The sequence below is a fragment of the Pteropus alecto genome, unplaced genomic scaffold (genome assembly GCF_000325575.1).
Source record: "Pteropus alecto unplaced genomic scaffold, ASM32557v1 scaffold155, whole genome shotgun sequence".
Lineage (NCBI taxonomy): Eukaryota > Metazoa > Chordata > Mammalia > Chiroptera > Pteropodidae > Pteropus > Pteropus alecto.
In genome coordinates, this window is record NW_006438113.1 from 2,453,281 (window position 1) to 2,470,353 (window position 17,073).

Sequence of the window (17,073 nt, forward strand, 5' to 3'; positions counted from 1 at the left end):
GGCAAGCCATTAATACCTATCAAATCTGGGTTATGAATGCATATTTGTTATTTTTTGTGGTTATCCTATGTTTCAATTGTTTCATAATAAAACATATAAAGAATATTTTATAGCACAGTCCTTAAGGAGCTGAGGCAAGGAGGTAGCTGTTGAAACTGATAAAGAGCAAAGAGAAAGCCAGAGCATGGACAGGCATATACCTGGGAGAGCTGAAGGAGGCATCACAGACAGGAGACACAACTTGAGTCCTGAGGAATACAGAGGAGTGTTCTAGCTGCCAGGAGGGTAGGGTGGCTGGGCACCTCTGGCAGATGCATGCCAAAAGCACAGCATGGGAAAAGCATGATGTTTAGGGGACCTGGACTGGTTGAAGGGGCAGAGGCCTAACCAGGGAAGGCTCTGTCACCACACTCAGGACCTTGTGCCTCATCCTATAGGAGTGGAGTCACTGGGGTATTTGAAGAGTGGCACACTCAGGTTTTGTGTTCCTCAAAGGTTTCTCAGACAGCAATGATTCAGGAGGGAAAAAAGTAAAATGAGGACACAAAATGAGGCAGTAGCAATGCAAGCAGAAAAGAGGACGGCCTAAGAGCTATGTAGAAGGGAATTCCTCGCTTTTGGATCTATGCTGATCTGCCTTCCTGAAAGCTCCCAGTAGACCGGGGCCTACCCTTGCCTCATCAAACCGGTCTCCTTGTCATCAAGCGCTATCAGTGTGATGCACCAGTCTTCTCGCAGTGACTCATGGAAAACTAACATTTGGGGTTCATGTGATTCAGGTAGAATGCATGGGCCAGGCCTGGCCGAGCAGAGCAAGCATTTTGACTGGCACAAGGGTTGTTCTAGGGATGAGCACATGGCCCAGAGTCAAAGGTAGGCAATGACACTTTTACTGGAGACCCTAGAAACAGACTCTCCCTCTTTCCCCAGAGCCCGACAGGATATGACTGCACTGCCAGGGGCAGGAGCCCAACCATGACAGGGAGCCTAAGACAAGACCCAGTGTGGAGGAGAATGGAGCACGGAGAAGCAAAAACTAGAAATGGTACTGGTATGGCTTGCTTTATGCCCAGATCAAGCCACATATGAATGCCCTCTGTTTAAACCAGTTTGGATCTAGTTTTCTGTCATCTACTTGAATCAAGCTCAGGCTTCATCTCTTGCCCAGCTTCAGAATCAGTTTCCCTGTCTTAATGTCAAGTCCTGTGCTCGGCCCCTTAAGTCTCCTCCCTGGCCTGCTGGTGTCCAGGCCAATGACCGGAGGTTTGCATCTTTCTAAGGACCCTCCTTAGGTCATCCCTGGGAACTCTTGTCCCTGGATCTAGAGGGCCAAATGCCTGATGAGAGAAGAGCAAAGGGATTGCCTGAAAGACTCCAGGGGTTGAGGCTCAAAGGGGCACAAACACAACCTTCTCCAGGAAACATGCAAGTCACACACTGTTCATCATCCTTATTGAAATAGGAACTTCCACACTGGCTACATTGCAACAGGCATATTTAACATCACCCCTTTCAATCTGTGACAGCCATTGCTGCATTCTCTTTGAGGAACACAAAACCTGCATTCTCTTCTCATTGCCGTTAACGTAGAAATAGCTCTATAATGACACCAAGCCTTAGCAAGCGTCTCTCTCTGTTTATCTCATTATAAAGGAAACTATCTTGTTATTTGGGTAAACTGGAAACAGAAATGTTCTGTGTCAGATGTCACAGGGCAGTTCTCTCTCATTCTTTTATCATTCCAAGAAGATTTGGAGTGGCTGCTGAAACTCTGCTCCTGTTTTTCAGTTTCAGAAGCAACATTTCAGAAAAGAAGCTTGGATGCCAAAAGTTGTGAAGCCTATAGGGCCTCTGCAAGAGGGTACATTTTCTGGCAACCCCTGGTATTTTTTTGGCTTTGCATAAAGGAATGCCCAGGAAAGATATGCGTGGTGCTGGGTGGGGAAGAGGTTGAGAGGGAAGGGGTTCAGAGATGGCCAGAAATTTCCCCAGTCACCCACTGTGCCCAGGTTGGCAGTGAGGGAGGAAGGGAAAGCCACAGTGATGGGCAAAGGCCAGCTGTTAAGGCCCCACGTGCAGCCAATGGAAGTTTACCTATTCTTCAAACCAGAGGGTGGAACCTTTCGAACCTGCCTCACCTCCACTTTCTCTGAGTTCTAACGGAGAAACTGCAGGGGATGTGGTCTGCCCACCACACCTCAGCCCACTGCTCACGTAATGGCTTTCCCTGGCTGACGGCTAATTACTGTGGAATACCTGTTCTGGGCCCTCAGGTCCCATCCGCAGAGCTTCATGATTCTTAGAAAGAAAACCACTTATCTGGTATATAAACTAAGGCAAACCAGGACCTTCAGAACATGCCGTTGTGCTTAAATTACAAAAGGACCAGGAAGTTTGCGATGCTTAGAAACACTGACCTAAGTACAACAGCACTTCCGTGGCTCCAGAATGGAGAAGAGACAACTGTCCTACCTCCACCCAACAGAGGAAAGAAAATGAAATCAGAATCTATCTACAGGTGTCAGCTGTTTCATTGGTGGAAGACTACTGGACTGCAAGATGATGTCAAGCTGAGCTCTATAGAGTCTATGAGGAATTCCATCCCAGGATGATGCTGGGTAGGAACCTACCCCTCGCCTCAGACTGGTGTGCAGGCTGTTTGCCTGCCTGAGCCCTAACTGGGGACTGTGTCCTCTCCCCGCAAAACACACACCACACACACCACACATACACACACACAACAAAAACTCCTCTCCTAGGAAAGCCAATAGAAGTCTGGCTTGTATAAGCTTCAAAATATTATTATATCTGTGATGTTCCTTACATCATGTAATTGGGCTATAACTCATTCAGGCCTGACTCAAAAAAGGACACTGGTCAGTGACTTTGGCTGGACAACCACTACAAACTCCCAATGGCATCTGACAATGCTCAAATGTGAGCCACAGAGGGTAGCCGATCAAGGCCAGGCTCAGCAGTGAAGCTCTGCTTCAGCTGTGATCTCCCTAACTTTGTGCTCAGGCCTATTCCATGTGTCCTGGGGCCCAGGATAAAGCGCAGCAGCTGCCGGGCGAAATTGGTCTCATGTTCCATCCCCAGAGTGCAGGAGGGCAAAGCCAATCTGCAAGCACATTACAAAGCCTCTGCTAACCTCACGCCTGCTAACATTCCACCAGCCAGTCAGGGCTAGGAAGTGCACTCTGCACAGCCCGAGGCCATGGTGGACGTAGGCTCCTAGAACAGACTGGTGAAGAATCACGACCAATACGTCAATCTACCTACAGTAGCATCTCAGGCTTTTTATGGGTGAGATCCTTGAATTTCTAAGCAGTCAATTGGCAACTAAGTACTTTCATAAGAACACAGGAGTTTAAAATGGGGGACATTGGAGAAAATCAACTCTTTAATTGGGGCGCTTTTGGGGGGAGTTGAGCTCAAGAACTCAGACAGAGGAAACTTTATCACAATGGGTTGTGGCAGGGTAGGAGTGGGCACAGACAGCACGGGTTGTGTATTAAGATGTGGGAGACAACAGAGACTCCACGACCAGCCCTGGGACTCTGCACACATCCACTCAACAGAGCCGGTGAGTTGTGGGGGAAGGGTCAGAGCTGAGTCTGCACTCAGGAGGCATGGATAGGCCTAACTAAATGGGGATCTAGGCTTGCTTGATCCATCCAAGCTGACTGCAGACTTTGCTCAAGCCTGGCCCTTACAGTCCCAGTGATGCACCTAAGCCAGGAACTCAGAGAAAGACCATGCCCCAGGCAACCTCCTCACAGATGGACAGGGATGAATCCCAGCTCTGTCACTGCTATCGATGGAATGTTTGTGTCCTCTCGGAATTTCATATGTTAAAATCTTAATCCCCAATGTGATGGCATTTGGAGGTGGCCTGTGAGAGGTGATCAGGCCGTGTGGGTGAAGTTCCTGTGAGCAGGACTAGTGCCCTTTAAAAAAGACCCCAGAAACCTCCTTCACCCCTTCTGCCTAGTGAGGTTACAATGAGAAGACAGCATTCAGTGAGAAAGCGGCTCTCACCAGAACCCAACCGTGCTGGTACCCTAATCTCAGACCGCCAGCCTCCAGAACTGTGAGAAATAAATACCTGTTGCTTGTAAGCCACCCAGTCTGTGGTGTTTTGTTCTAGCAACCCAAATGGACAAGACGGTCATGCAGCATAAACCCCCCACTCCCCAGAAGGAACAACTGGACCTCCCCTCAAAGGGCAGAAAGATGGTCCTTCTTAGGCTCTTTTACTTCTTCCCCCACTTTTTGCTCACTTTCCAATTTTCTCTCTATAACACTACCCTGTTCTCCTCCAGAGTCTGGGATGGGCCAGGACTACGGCCAAGAGGAGGCAGGGTGCCCGTGGAGCTGCCTCAATTATCCCTCAGCGCTTGGCCTCCTTGCTAACACCAGCTCAGTTTATTGTTGGAGGTTCCTCTAATTACGTTCTTCCCCGAAGTCCCAGGGGATTCTGTGGAAAGCCTGGGCTTGCAGTCCAATGAGTCTGGGTTTGACCATAACCTGCTCTCACCCTGCTCAGCAAGTGATACAGTCAACAACACTTATAGCGCCTGCTTCTGTGAGCTGCTGAGAATTAGGAAAATGTTGCCTGTAGATGGAGCACCAAGTGAGGCACAATTTTATGCCATCAGTGTCACTGTTAGCTTGGGTTTGTTTGGTGAGAGATGACTGCTAGCAGTTTGGGTTTTTACTAGTTAAAACATCAAACAGTGCAGAAGAAGGCCTTCCTTCTTTTAGGACCCAGCACCACACTCCTCAGGTGACACCCATTCAGAGCACCTGTGCTCATCCTCAGGAGCAGGACGGTGGAAGAGGCCATGTGGCTGGGATGAAAAGGAGGCAAAGCAGAGAAGATGGTGGGAAGCCAAGTGCAGGTTGCACAAGGCTACCTGATCCTGGCTGGACCAGTGACTCCTCAGGTGGCGGAGGGGGGTCGGGGGGCACACATGACAGAAGGTGCCCTGAGACCAGATGCCATTCTATCCCAGTTTCCCCACCACAGTCACCCCTACCCAGAAACAGGATAAAGGAGAAGAGCTTCCCAAGCCAACCAACAGAGGCGTTCACCCAAAGTGACCGACTGCATTTAAATGAAAAGTGACTGACTTACCTCTCAGATTGTCAAAGTGCCAATCTTGTGGAAATGGGGGCTGTGAGCTACGTAGAACTTTGTTGCAGAGAAATAACAACTATTTCTGTACACCAAGTCCATGAGGGTAGAGTGCATGTCGGCTGGCTGCTGTGGAGCTCAGCAAGGAATGTTAACAGGTGTACCGGAGCTGAGGAGCAACTACATGGAGGGTGGTCGGGTACCCTCTGAGCAGGGAAAGATGGGGCAGGGACCAGAATGACTAGGGGCTTTCCCTCCCAGTGGGCAGGAGCTACAGAGCTGGCAAACGAGAGCTGAAAGACAGGACATCCAGCACCAGAATAATGAGAAGTTGGAATTTGCTCATCAGTGAAGCCTGAGAAGTGGGGCTGTTCCACCAGGGACCGGCTCTTGTGCCCAACCTGACAGATGGGACCTTACCTGAGCTTGTGTGGGGTGTGAAAGGCCTGTGTGGCTCTGGGGATGAGAGGCTGGAGGTGTCACTGTGCTGCCCACACCCCTTCGTGGGCTCTACTGTCCTGCTCCCCCCATCCTTCACATCCCAGACATGCAGCCTCCCTGGGGTGCTGAGCAGGACAGTAGAGCCTGGGGCTCTGTGAGAGGGAAGCCTGGCCCTTCTACCTGAACAAAGGCCAACCAAAGAGATTGCATAGCTAAACCAAGACCGGACGTGGAGGAGGGCGACACCTAGAGGTGAAGATGGAATTGACATCTAGAAAGCTAGGCCTGGAAGTGGAGGACGGAGAACCAAGGGCCCAGACTTTGCCCTAAGGGGTCAGGAGCCCACTGGCCCTCCACGTGACTCCCCGCAGAAGAGGCCTAGAGTATGAAGGAAAAAAGACTTTGGAGTCATTTGGACCTAATTTCCAACTTCAGCTCACTGCTCCCAGCTATGTGATATGGATTACGTATTTTTTTCCTCCCAGGGGCCTCAACTCCCTTATCTGTAAAACGGTATAATAATATCAGTCTACAGACATGGTCCCTGATATACAAGTCACTCTGTGGCAGCATCTTGCACCCCTTCTCCTAGGGGTGGCCCTCTTCTGGCTGGTCACAAGCAGAGCCCTCTCTTGGGGTTCCTACACTGAGGCTGGGGAAACCTCATTCCCTTTCCACACCCTCCTCTGGTAAGAGGGGAGTCCAAGATGAACCCCAGTCAGGCTTACCTCCCTACACAGAGAGCCCATCTGCAGGGGAGCAAAGCCACTGTGCCCATCAAGGACAGAGTGACCAGGCACAGGCGTGCCCTACTGGTTCTAGTCCCTGGAGCCCAGATCGCTGACCCCAAGGCCAGATCCAGTCCTGCACCTGGGGCCCCTCCTCTGCTGAAGCCAGTCCAAGCTGAAAGCTGGTGGCCTGGGAGAGCCTGGAGGAGTGGCCCCCAGCAGAATTCTTGACACATGACAGCACAGGAGAAAGGAGCTTCTCTACATCCTCCACCTACAGACAGCCCCTCTAATTCTGAGCTAGGCAAGGGCTCACAGCACCCTTTGGCAGAGGAAGTAGCCAGAGATCCCGTACCTCATTCCGGGCTGAAGAACAGGAGGGCAGGCCAGCCAGAGAGGTCGAGATAGCATTATCTCCTCATGCTGGCATTCTGGCTGCCCAGATGGGGTCTGCCCCTGTCGTACAGCCAAGAGGAAACAAGGCAAGGGCTGTCCCTGGCTGGGGGCTGAGCTCTGAGAGGCAGGGCAGATGCCCAAGGGCCAGGGAAGGAACCCAGAAGCTGCGGTGTGCCACTGAGATGCCCCCATGCCAGGCTTAGAGGCCAGGACAGATTCATGCCCCTTTGTCCTGCTTGGCCCAGTCCAGCCTCTCCCCTGGGTATTTAGTATTTTTTTACTCTCCCTTTGTTTCCAGCAGTGGGTGCTGGTGCCCAAAGTAGTGAGTCAGCTCAGCCTGAGTGCTGGCTCTGTGGCCCAGCCTGTGCCCCTCACACTACAGTCCAAGGGGGGAGAAAGCAAATGGCAGCATCATGTCCAGAGCTGGACACCATCCCCGCCCTCGACTCTGCTTAGTCCTCAGGTAAAGGGGGTAAATGGGGACTCCTGAGGCTGAGGAGTCAGAGGGTCCTGACCTCTGGCAAAATGAGGAACAGAGCCTGACAAACCGCACCCTTGCTGCTGGGCTCATGCCTATGCAAATGTGTACACACACACAGAACACAGATGTATATGCACTAACACACAGGAACACATAGAGAAACATATACTCTCACGCAGAGAAACACACATGCGTGCATACTCTCACACGAACACATGCATACACATTAAAACAGAGAAACAGAGAAATATACATACTCTCACACTCACATGGCAACATGTGCATACATATTCACATGTAAAAACACACGCACATAGAAATATATGTATACATACAGAAACACATATACACATGTGTAAACTCATACATAGAAACACATACACACTAAGACAAATCACACATACATACAGAAACGTGTAAACAAACCCCAAGGCTCCATCTACTCATTGCACAATCTGGAAGCTTAGACCTGCCCACATCCAACAACATGCACAGGCCCTGCAGTGCTCATGAGCCCCCAAACAGGTGAAACAGGCAGTTGATGTGGAGGAGGGACCTTCTGGGTGGTACAGAGCCCACCAGAGCTGGAGCTACATGGAAAAGCTGGATCCCACTCCTAAAAACCAGGGTCTGGGCACTGATTCCAGGGCTGCAGGTGGGGAGGTTGGGGAGGCCTTCGATGTCAGCCAGAAAGAGGAAAATCTAGGGAGTTTCAGATCTTATAGTTAGAAGAAAATGCCACAGAAACCTCACAATGTGGATGCTAAAGAGTCCACATGACAGGCAGAGCCCATCCTCATGGAGCTCACAGGCTGTGGAAAGCAGGCCAGAGCCTGGCAGCCTGACTACCGTGTGGGGAGTAGAGGCAGGGCAAGCACAGCCGCTGGGCACCCATCACAGTGAGGGCTAGAGATTTGCTTCCTGAATGAGGTGATGCCAGAGCAGAGGAGGGGGCTAGAGGGGTGAAAGTTACCTGCAAAAGAGATAGCCCATTCGTGCAGTGGCCCAGAGGCCTTCTAAGAGGGGAAGGAGAGGGAGACCCACAACATTCCTTAAAACCCTCCTTTCTGGTCACTTTCTTCTTATAATTATTTCTAGAATATTGAGGCTCAGAGAGGTTAAGTAACTTGCTTAAGGCCCCACAACAGGTTTGACTTCGGTCTGTCAGACTACAGAACTCAGAATCCCCTATCCACAGCTCTGGTCTAGAGTGATGTTTGAGGAACCCTAGAGCCTGGGGCCTGAGTTTGACTGAGTCCAGCCAAATGCATTACCAACCGGCAGGCCCTCAGAAGTTGTCCATCAGTCACAGATGGGAGGTGGGCAGAGGCCAGTGGAGGACAACTAGTCCCCCAAGGTCAGTGGGCAGAAAGAGGACCAACCTTCCAGGTTTTCCAAGGACTGAGGAAACCTCCATGGTAGTGGAACTTTCAGTCCTAGAGCCAGGCCAAATCAGGACAAGATGGTCACCCTTTGGGCAGTCAGCAGAGGACTGTGCCAGGACCTGCGCTCCTGACTCTAATCGCAGAAAGAAGGTGCTCATGCTCATAGGGCCAGGGCGTCCACCTGCCAGGAGATGGTGAGAGTCATGCAGACAGGGAGCCCTGACGTCCAGAGCCACCATGGGGTGACCCCTTGCAGGCCTATCCACAAGTGCCCTCTGCTGGACCCCGGGGACACAAACATGTGTCTGGGGGCCTTGCAACTGCCTCCTCAGCACATTAGCTGGCAGAACTTCTAATGCTTTTAAATAAAACACTTTTTGAAGGTCAAATTCAAGTATTTCTGTCTGCTACCCAAAGTTTTAAATTATGCATATTATACAAACATACTACAATCGTAATTAGCTATTTGTCGTGAAGACATTCACTTTGTGTACAGTTTCTCTTCTCCACGTCCTAGGACTTGTTTTACAAAAACTGCAGACTCTGGAGCCTGCGAAACCATGACCCATCATTTTTCTGCAGATGCTAGAGCTGAGGACTCGGGGCCTTCGATATGCACCTTATCTGCACCAGGGCTTATAAACTGTGCTTCTCCAGCCTTGCAGTCACAGGTCTGAGGGTAGGGTCACTGGCTCACCACTGCCCATCCAGTAAAATGACACTGTCTCAGTGAAGCCTGCCTTGGCCTCCCGATCAAAAACAATCCCACACTAATACACTCATACACAAACTCCTCTCCTGTCCTGCTTTTTTCTATAAAACACATCACCATTTAAAGGTGTATTTATCTTATCTTATTTATCTTACTTATTTTCTGTCTTTCCCACCAGAATGTAAGCTTTGTAAAGGTAGGGATTTGTGTCATCTCCCCCACTCCCACACTCCACCTCACTAAGGGTAAAATCCCTAGTCTCTTAGTAGCTGGCACCTTCTCAGAAAATAGCACCTCCTACCTTGTTGTCCAGCGAGCCAGCAGGCAACTGAAGACCCACTCTGGGCCTGGACCTGCCCTACATGCCTTACAAAAACCTTATTACCCGCCTCCCCACCCCCCGCCCCCGCAATACTGGAAGGCCTAGGTAGTGTTATACAAAGATGCTGAGCTCAGAGAGGAAACCTGAGAAGCTGCCTGCTGACTCACTAGACCCTGAGTGCCTCTAGGTCTTGGAAGAGCCCTGTACCTCTAAAGTTGGGTAGCTGTGGACAGATTTCTTAAGCTGACTATGCTTCCCTTTCCTCACCTGTAAAGCCAAGACTCTAAGCACCTATGTCCCTGGGTAGTGATGAGATTGAGTACCACACAAGGCATAGAGTGCCTGGCTGTCAGTAAGTGCTGGGTGCTGGAGCCTTACTGTGCAGGCCCCTCTTCCAACCAGTACCCCAGACCCTCTGTCGCCTTGTCTGTACCTGGGTAGAGCCTGGGAGCTCCAGCCTCTCCTGTGAGAGACCGGAGGCAGGTTTCCTGCATCGCTAACACAGGACTAAGGCTCAGGAATCCCTGATTTAGTTGACAATTTAGAGGCCAGCCTTTCATCTTCCAGTGGAGGCTCCCCAGCTGGAGGCGCTGGCCAGGGCCATGCTGACCCCAAACAGACAGGCCCATGCGGGGTTGGGGTGACTTAGGGGCGGGGGCAGTACAGCGGGGACTGCAGAGGGTCCTTGGAGTTCTAAGACCTCCTCAGCACCTCGCCTTCTGCTCTGCTGCCCGCCCTGCCGCATGAAGGCCCCACGCTCCAGCACCATCTGTTATGGAACTGGCCCTCTACAATCTCCCCAGCACTTGAGAAGGATTAAGCGTGCCCTGGTAACTCTCGGAATCTTCCTTCTCTTAACAGCCTTCAAGGAGGGCGCTGTCATCACCATTCACAGACAACGGGGCTGGAACACAGGCTGCGCGGCAGGTCAGGCAGCCAAGCGGTATCCACTGGGTCGTCCTAGGCGTGCTTGGAAATAAAGTCCTTCCAAGAGCAACAGCGTCGCCCTTCAGATGCTTAAGGAAGGTCCCACCCTCAGACGGGCATCCTGGAATGGGGCGCAGGACTCGTGCGACTCTAACAGGAGACGTTCCTAGCGCCCGGCGTGGCTGCCTTTGTCGCTCTGTTCTCCACCCAGACCTGAGGATGAAGCTGCTCCGGAGCGGGAGCCGCGCGCCCCCGTGTGGCCCTACCTGGAAACGCAGGTTCTGGAACCTAGCGGGTCCAGGTTCTTGGATGGCGGGAGGCGGGAGGCGGGAGGGCGGGGGCGTGGAGGGGGTAGGGGAGCGGGAGATGGACCTCAGGAGGAAGCGACATCTAGGGACTGGAGAGGAGGAAAGGAGGGCCCTGGAGCTCCTCGACAGGCATTACTCAATTTGGAAGGCCCTTGATGGAACGGTATCTCCAATGAGATAGCCACTACCTGAAGGAAAGGCTGCTGGGTGCCATAAACCCACTCCCAAACCCCAAGGTTCCTCTCTTCCTTGCGGGCTCATATAACGATGTCACCAGACAGGTGACCAGGTTCTTGTCAACATCACCAGAAAGAATTTAGGGACAAGCAGCAGAGGTGATGAATCAACAGCTCAAGTTTATTAGAAACAAAAGTACACTCTTAAAAGTGAAAGTACACTCTCAGACCTGGGAAAGCAGGCAAGCTCAAGAGGGGGCTGCCCCACCTTATTGTGGATTTGGGTTTTTTTTACCTATTGATCTAACTTAAGGGTGGAATATTCATGAACCTGGGTGGTCTCTTTGTAGAAAGAGTATGGTTTCTCTTGGAACCGGGGAGATACCCCAGTTCTTGTCATGTTTGGGTTTTTCGGAACTGTCACAGTATCAGTCAGATGCATTATGGGTACAGCATTAACCGCCATGCTAGTTTATTATAATAGCTGTACAATGAGGGAAAAATTAGGTCAAAGGTGACCAGGGCCTGATCTGCGCAGTGTCTCTGTGGGAAAGACCACCTGTGTCGGGCTTTGATGTTGTGGGCTTTGAGCTCCTCTAAGGGCCTATCCGGGATCATGGAGACCACACCTTGCCCCTGTGTGTTCATATCACATAGAGAAACATGTGTAAACTCACCTTCCTGTTCATATCTGTCTATCTGCCTACTCTAACAACACCTTGTGGCCCAGGAACTTTGCCTCCCATGAGAGCTCTAGCCTGATCAGGGAGCAAGGCCCCTCTAGGGTTGCCCTGAAGTCTCAGAGGCAGTTCCAAAGAAATGGCAGGGAGTAACAGGTAACAAGAATGAGCACAGTTCCTTCGGCTTCACTCACCCATTCATTCAGCAGCACTTACGGAGAGCCCACCAAGAGCCAGTCACCCTGGAAGGCTCTGAAGCTGTGTCCTCTACAGAAGGGTCCCATAGAGGCAGTGATGCTAGTGCTGGGGAGCAGCTGCAAATGAAGCTTCACTTGCTCGCCCACTGCTCACCTCCTGCTATGCGGCCCAGTTCCTAACAGGCCATGGGCCATTACTGGTTCGTAGCCCAGGAGGTTGGGGACCCCTGCTCTAAAGGCTGGGAGAGGCTTGCAACTCTACCCACGGAAACTCAGACTTACCAAAGTGCCAGACCCTGCCCTTTGCGTGCTTCCTGTGGCCGCCTTTCTAGGAAAAGGCCTCATGCACATCCGGCTCCCCAGTCTCCGGTAACTCTGATGTAGCAACTCATATTTAAGAAGGGGTGATTTGTGGGAGGCACACACACTTGAGTGGACACCAGTCTTGCCTAATCTTACCAAGGGTCGGAGCGTGACCTTAGATGGCTTAGGAGCAAACTGGACACTTTGAAGAAGTCCATCCAAGCAAGTTGCCTTCACATTTTGGCTGGTCTATCTGGGACACACAGAAGAGCTTGGATTTTGCTGTGCTCTGTTATCCTCCAACAACTCTCAAGGAATTTTTCTTCATTTAGTAATTATGTGGGGCATGGTGCTGTGGGATCAGCCGACAATCACTTGATGTGACCGTGAGAGTTTGTTATTGATATAATTGGCTCAGTCAGAGAAAGACCATTAAAACTTTTAGGAAATTGATTCTTAATCTTGTAATATATAACGTAGAAAAAAACAAAATCGCAGTAACAATGAACTCGGTTATGTGATTGGGGGCTTGTGGTTCCTGGTGGCTGAAAATGTTTCTATTGTATGCACTCAGGATTTGATAGCTTACAAAAACCTTCTGTTCTAATCTTCTGCCTCAAGCCATTTTGAAAGCCAAAGGAAATTTGAGGAAGTTGGCCTCTGAAAGCCATAACTGATGTAACAGCAAATCAGGGTCCAAACCCTTGTTCCCAGATCTAGACCCCACAGAGCCCTGAGCAACATACACGTGGAGAGGCGAGACCCTGTACAAAAGAGCACTCACTTCAGGTACATGGGGTTGTTCATTCTGGTTGGAAAAGCAAACTTGCTTTCCCCTTTCTCCTCTCCACCCACTATTGGCAATACCCTCCTCTCAGACTATATATACATATAGACAGTCAGGTGTCCCAATTGGCAGAACAACATTGTTTGGGACCACTGGACATTTTAGCCAAATTCTCTAACTCTATCCCTGTTTTGATGTGGTTCACATTAGGGTCCTGAAAATCCCCTCTGGATCCAGCCTGTGTTTGGAGGACCAGAGCAAGGTTCCTCCCCTTGATGGCACCGAAGACTCTTAGGCATCTTGGGCATTGCACACAGAGGTTATAGTACCTAGTCCACGTGCCCTCTGGCAGGCGCCAGGAAAAGGAGGGTGAATGGTCTGGACCAGTGCTGTCTAACAAATAGAATACCAGCCACATATGTAATTTTTTTACCAGCCTAATTTGTAAAATTTTTTAGAAGACATATTTAAATTTTAAAAAGAAATAAGTGAAATTAATTTTAATACGATATTTTATTTATCTCAATATGAAATTATTTATTTCAAAATGTAATGGATATAGAAATTATTAATGAGCTATTTTACCTTTTTAAATATGAAATCCAATGTGAATTTTACATTTACAAGACAGCTCAATACAAACTAGTCACATTTCGGATGCTCAGCAGGCACATGTGGCTTATGGCTATCTTATTGGACCATGTAGGTCTAGAGTCTATCTCTGGGAGATCACAACATAACTGAGCACCATCATTGTCATTCTCCAAAGTCCAAAGCAGAGTGACGGCTCCTCAGTGATGCTTTCAAAACATAACTGGGACAAAGCACTGTAAATGTGGGAGCCTAGGCCTGAAAGACTTAGATAGAGTTTTCTAAGGCCTTAACATGGCATTCCTATACTGGAGGCAATTGCCCATGGAGAGGAAGAAGAAGCTGAACTAAGGCTTCTGTATAAACAGGCACACTTGTTCCATTGAGACTCTAAGTTGTCTTTTCCAGGTAAATGAATGTCTACATGGAGGGCACCTCCAGCATTTTTAGCACTGTTGTTGCTGAATTAATAATGAAGTCTAGGACCAGGAGAACTCTTGTGATGAACTAATTTACGTTTTTTGAGCAATGAGAGCAATGGAACATGTAAGTCTCCTTGTTTGCCTTGGCTGCCAGGAAACTCAGATCCAAGTCTGTTCTAGGTTGAAAGATATTGCCTCAACTATAGCTCCATTATTATCTAGTTATAGTCTTTTCACACTTTTGGAGATTTTGCAGGGTTTCTTTCCTCTGAAGTCTTAAGAAATTCTGAAGTCCTTTGAAAATGGGCAGAGTATGTAAGTGTAAGGAAATTTCCAGATATTACCACTAGATGGCAACATTATATAATAGACTATATTGGCTTCAGCCTCACCCACCCTCGCCATGGCCTATTCTGCTATTTAATAGCTATACGACTTTGAGCAAGTGACCTTTAACACCCTGAGTCTGTTTAACCTCGTGAGAAAGGAAGGGCTGCTGTGAAAATGAACTGAGATGAAATATCCCTCGAGGAGGGGTAATAGCCTTGGGATTAATTGCATGAATCCAGAAACGCTGAAACCAGATAGCCTGGTTTCAAATTTTATTGTGCTATTAAATAGCTGTGAGATTGCAAGCAGGTTATTTACCTTCTTTGAGCCTCCGCTTCTTCTCTGTAAAATAGAGATATTGGTGCCTGCTTCATAGAACTGTTGCAAGAATTCAAGGCTAGTATATAAAGTGCTTAGAACAGGGGAGTACACAGAACATCATGTATTAGCTGTTATCATTGTAATTAACACATAAAGCACCCATCAGAGTATTTGGCACAGTGCTTACTTAGACACCAAGGTTTATACTACTGTGCCTATGAGTATCTAGGATGTTTGAAATGGAGCCTCCCTTTGGGCCACAGGTTCTCCTGTGTGTGAGGCTGTAGGATTGACTCCTGGCCCTATTGCTCAGTGGGTAAGGGCCTTGATGTGGAGAGACAATGTGTTGGGTGAACAGGGAAGAAAGATGCCTAAGAGCGGTGGGTTGGATGAGTGAACAGACCTCTTCATGAATGTCGCTGTATAGACCAGGTATTTGGATTCCACCAATTTTTAAACAAAGCGAGCAAAGAATTTACACTATTGTGAACTTACTTTTGGATTCTGGGTGTTTTGTATTTTTCATTGCACCCTGCATTGGCACCGAACAAGGTGGGTCTTTTATTTATAATGGTTGCATTTATAAATTATTTAACTCTGTTCTTGACAAATAGAGAGCCTTCAGCAAACACTAGCTCTTATTATGTGACCAAGCTTCCTCATTCCACATCAACCTATAGGCCAGAATAATGGTATTTCTCCAGCAACATCTGCACCAGCAGAACTGTAGAAAACCCAAATTCAGCATTTCCTCTGAGACTCGTATCTTCTGCAGCAGTTAATAACAAAGACAATTTGGTTGAAGTTAATTTTCTGGTGTATAATGCAGCAAAAGAAGTTCAGATTTGGAAAACAAAATTCAAATTATAGAACTGAATATTCTTTCTTTAAAGTATACCTCAATTGGGCATTGTAATTCACCCCAGTGAAGGCAGCTTAACCTTCCCTATATTTCCTTGGTTTCTATGAAAAGTAATTCCTCTCCACCCCAATCTCTATATCTCTTCTTGTGCTAAATACACACACACACACACACACACACACACACACAAAAATCAGACATGAGGTGCTACATTCTGTTTTGGGAACATATCTCAAAACCATAAACTCTCCAGTCTGGCACACCCAGCTTCCCAACTGCCTTATTCCTAAGATTCCCTCATTGATAAGGGAAAATATGATGAATTTTATTAAAATGATTTAGGGTCACCATTCAGTGCCCAGGCAGTTGGCACCTGTTGCAATGTGTGTTTGGAAGAATGAGATAAGAAGTGGTTTTACTATTTTACCTCCCTTCATTTTACTATGTCATAGCCATGTTGGCTGGCTCAGGGAAGGTTCTGGGTCCAAAACTTAAATGAGGACTATAGGATTGTGGTGACAGCCATGATTAAAGTTAGAAATCCACAAGAACAAGGTGACCCAACTCTCCTTTCACATAAGACTTCTTTGCTAGGCTCAAAATAGTGTTAGGGGATGAGGTGGTGTAAGGGGGACCAATTATTGAACATCTATGTGCCAGGTACCTTAGAAATGTTGCCTAGGCAATAGAAATGACCCTGCTACTTAAAATAAAAATAACTCTTCTCTAAGAGCACAGTCTCATTATTTAAAAAAAAAAAAATTAAAATGTGTAAGGTGAAGATAAAAAATAAAACCACCCGCAATCACGACCGTTCTTACCATCTTGTTTTTATACAAGAACTTATACATATTGGGATTGTACTGTGTTTTGTTATTTTGCTTTTTTCCCGTTATATTTTGAGTAAATATTGTTATAATATGGCTATTCTTCAAGAGCACCAACTATTGATTTTGTATCTCTCCACTAGAAAGGTCAATTTTTCATGTTTTATTGTTGTGTGTGTGTGTGTGTGGTTTTTTTGTCTATGGTTGGTCCACTCTGCAACTTTAAGTAATACTTTCTGCAATATTATCAAATATAAGTCCATAGTCTCCTCTGCTTCTCTCTTAAATTCTTAGGGAGCTCTGAAAGGCAGATCTGGGAGATGTGGGAGGTGGGCTGAAATAAGCTGCCCAGGTTGGGTGCAAGCCTTTTCTTAGAGGAACACTTCCTCTAAGCTCTGTCTAGCCCTGGATCTTTGAACATGATTGAAGTAGCAAGGCATTGGGAGTGCATGTGTTTGCATCTTAGTATTAGCCTGGAACACAATTTAAGAAATAACTTGCATTAGTAATTCATCACAGGTCCTATTATTTTTGCTTTTCACTGCATTTCATATTTACACTTGAAATACCTTTAATTTACAATACAGAAGTGTAAAACCTCAACTGTCATGAAAATTCCCTGTAACTCAAAAGTATTTCGAACTGATCATATGCTTAAAAATGTCTCAAGTTGGTTGAATGCATTATTACCTACTACAGATTACATAACAATGAACCTTTTTTTTTTTTTTTTTTTA